Source organism: Pristiophorus japonicus, chromosome 15 (genome assembly GCF_044704955.1).
Source record: "Pristiophorus japonicus isolate sPriJap1 chromosome 15, sPriJap1.hap1, whole genome shotgun sequence".
NCBI classification, from domain to species: Eukaryota; Metazoa; Chordata; class Chondrichthyes; family Pristiophoridae; genus Pristiophorus; species Pristiophorus japonicus.
Window position 1 is genome coordinate 22,618,559 of NC_091991.1, and position 4,067 is coordinate 22,622,625.

At 40.2% G+C, this 4,067-nt stretch overlaps 1 pseudogene; it reads left to right on the forward strand.

The window, feature by feature from the left end:
* The first annotated feature begins 1,319 nt into the window (after nt 1-1,319).
* On the forward strand, nt 1,320-1,557 carry LOC139226025 (U2 spliceosomal RNA; annotated as a pseudogene).
* Nucleotides 1,558-4,067: the final 2,510 nt, after the last annotated feature.

Sequence of the window (4,067 nt, forward strand, 5' to 3'; positions counted from 1 at the left end):
TTCAGGAGTGGAAGCAAGTCTTCCTCGATTCCGAGGGACTGCCTATGATGATGATTACATCCTCAGTAACTCTACTCAAACATTGTTAACCAGCCATTATCAACCCTCCAGTTATGTCCAATAACCTTATATAGACACTGCTTATTATACCACCCCATACTTTCCTAATCTCGCCACATAATTTCCCTGCTTGAAATGAAAACCTTTCCTTAAAATATATTGTATGACAATTTTTTTTAACATAATTTCAATGTGTCACACAGCCCTGAAATATATTTGATAAATAAGGAAAGCTCTAGAACCTGCAAAAATACCACTGCCATAACTTATATATAACCATATATCTAAATTTATATTCAAAAAGTGATCAAAATTGTCAGTACAACTGGATCTAAACGATTACCTTAGGTCTTCTGAAAGTCCATAAAAATAATTTTTCATCCTCAGGATCATTACCTTAATCCATAGCTAATGTTTGCCTAGTCATCAGACCTCTTCCAATCTCATAACTCCTCTTTCAATCTCATAACTCCTCTTTAAGACAAAACAATTACTTCAAAACAAATATAGAATATTAAAAGAGAAAACTCAAATACAGAAATCATGCCGTTTAAGTAAAATAAATGATGAAAATGATGCTTTATGGAGAGAAATATATTACAGACCATCACCAAGACTAGGTTGTAGTGGGGGTTCGCATCCTCCCCCGCCCCGCCCCGTGTTATAAAAATTACACAGAACCCCTGAAGCACAAGTATTTTTTTCTGTATAAAAATTAGTTATACAATTAAACATATATATTCATGATTTTTTTTTGTTTGTGATGGAACAAGTAGTTTTGTTTCATATTCCCACTAAAGAAGTGGTTTGTAGCCCAAGGTGTGGAGCAGATTGTTCCGTGATGAGTTCTGGAAAGTAAGTATTATTGAGTAGGGGATTTTCTCTGGAGATTGGGGAAGACAAACGGGCTTATTGTTATATAATGTCTGACCAGGGAATGTCCCCATTCCTAATATCCCTCTCTAACATACACAAAAATTTTAAAAAAGTATTTTAGATTTTTAATATTTAAAATAAAAGATAGGAAAAATGCAAAGTTACCCTATGGGTATGAGTTACCTGACAAGGCTGGGTACATTAATTCGAGTTCACACCATCAAGTCTGGGCATGATTAATATGCAGAATCAATAAGTCAACTCCCAGGACCTGGACTGCATGGTCACCCCCGCCCAGGAGAGGTGGCAAATCAGGCTCTTGTGTTGCCCATCTCGGCCCAACCAGCAAAATACAAGAACTGCCAGCAGGCGTGACATTGCAGTTTGCTTCTCGGCCTTTTGGCTAAGATCATGCGTAACTGACCTGACAGGGGAGTAACCATGACCCCAAAGTGGTTCTCCCTGGATCAGGAAGGTGGTTCTCCTATGCTTTTTGGAAATAGGAGGTGGGTGGGGTGGCTTGACCCATCCACCTCCACGGAGGTGTGTGGGGGGCCTGACCCATCCACCTCCATGGCACGAACCTGGTATTGCAGTACTTCCAGGAACGGTGCAGTGGCTCTAGGCCTTTTGGCTAAGAGCATTGGCGCAGAGTGATCCTTGATGTGTGCAAGGTGACCTCTGGCGTTTGTGATTTGACAAAGAATTGGAAAGATTGGCAACGAATTAAAAAAAAAAAAATTCCAGTTAACATTCCCATTAATTTCATTCAAACTCAACCAACCAGAGACTTCACTGAGTTTGGACCGTATCCGCAAACGAGCGCCCTCTGCCCCCCAAAAAACACTCGCTGGTCGGTTTCAGTTTATGAAACTGATGAGAATTCCCATTTGAAAAGTTTTTAACGAAGCTCTATATGCATGAGCTTGAGTGGGTGTCCGTGCTTACTCCCCAGCTCCTCCCTCTGCTTTGCCGCTAGGAACCTGGATGACTCATGGATTCGATGCGTTGCAACTCAACCCAGAGAAACTCGGCAGTCTCAGCCATCCAGATAAACCGTAACATCCCAAACTTTTCGCTGACCTCCACCCTTTCAAATTCAAGCCAAACTGTTGGTGTGAACCATTCTCGTTTATGAATTCATTTCACATGAGTGGGTTTCTATTTATAAATTGCTCAGATTCAACTCCACTGGGGAAAGTATTGTTCGCCGCTTGTTTTTGGCGGATCCCTTAAAACCTCGCGAGCTTCTAAGGGACCGCGGACTCCCAGTTGAGAACCCCTGTGTTATATCATTTGCCATCACTCAGTAAAGCACTGGTCCTTGTTATTCTTTACTTATACCATAGTCAATCTCTGGGGCCAATAGATAGCAGCTATTTTAGAATTTATTTCAGATTAACACTTCCACTGCTTAAGTCACCAACAGGTGCAGTGTGAGGTAACAGTTCCAGAGACAGCGAAGCAGCTGATTTAATGCCATCTAACCCCGAGACACTTTTCATACACGTAAAGCCATGTTTCTTCCACCTCAATACTATCTGTATAGCAAATCAACTAGGAAACCATGTCTAGCAAAAAAAATTTCGAGTGAGGTTAACTTAAATAAAGTTATGCATAGACAGAGACTTAAAAATGTACAAAAGTTTATAAAATTGTATTTTAATGAATTAACCCAAGACATACTTCCTTCCTAAAATGATGAAGCGTTCTTTCTTCCCTTTAAAATTGTTACATATCTGTGACAAGGTGTGATGTCTGGAATGTAATATCTGGGGTGTGCTGGATGCACAACATATCTGCACTGCAGTTCCTCATCTCTCTACTGGTATGTCACGTTATAATCTATATTCTACAGGTCTTCCCTCAATTTGTCATAATTTGAGTATTAAAATTAGATATGCAGATGTTATAAGTTTAGGTGCCTTAGATATTCTCTTGGATACAGCAATGCTAGTCACTCTTGTAAGTAGTCTGAGCATCTTATCTTTAGGGGTGTTCCCATACTGCCCAATATCTAACTATACCATAGCATAACCGGGTATCCGTGCCTTTCACACATACTTCTCCAATCTTTGTGAATTCAAACTGAGAAAACATCTTGTAAGACAAGGCTAATCATTAATCTGCTTTATTTTATAACGAGTGAACATTCAGAGCAACAGTTCTGATCAGACTTCGTTAATTGAATTAATATAACTTGCCTTCATATGACAATGCAAAATAACTCCATTGTTAATAGAGTTAAACAGTGTAGAACCATTACTGAATGACCCCACTCCTGACATATGACAGAGGGAATGCCCATGATGAAGCAGCCGAATTTAGGCTAAAGCTGCTTCTCTGAGGAACTCATGTAGGGCTATAAGAATGGCCTCCAACAGCCACAACCATCTTTCTTTGTGTCAAGTATGACTTCAGCCACTGGAGGGTTTTCCATTTGACCCCCACTGACCTCAGCTTTTCTCGGCTCCTTGGTGTCACACAGGGTTGAATACTACCTTTTGTCGAGTTTCCACATTGTTGGGTAGATTCCAGTTTTATAGCTGTACTGTGCATCTATCTCTAGTGGTTCTATCCAGTTGGATAGGAGATACCTAGGGATGGGATGATGGCCGATAGTTTTGCTTGTGTGTGTACAACTATGACAGGCTGTTGCGTGACTCGTCTGTGAGGCTGCTCTCCTAACTTAGGCACCCAGCACATAAATGTTAGTTAGAAGGACTTTACAGGGTCAATTGGGCTGAGATTACCTTAATCTTAGCCTGATACGATGTCTGGATTGTTGCCAGTAGAGCTATACAATCTTATTACTGCACTTTGTAGCGATTGTACACAACTGGGTTGCTTCTTAGGCCACTTTATAGGGTAGTAAGAGTCAACCACATAGTATGGGTCGGGAGTCACATATAGGCCAGACCAGGTAGGAGTGATAGAATATTAGTGAACTGTGTGCATTTTTTCAACACTCTTTCATGGTTATTTTTCTGGTGTGTAAGATTTCTAAATCTCTTGCATTAAATTGACAGCAAGACCGATTCTTTTAAAACAATTTGGAATAGTTTATTAAACACACACACATGCACATCTATCAACAGTCATCAGCTATCCTACGGATCTACTTAGTTACA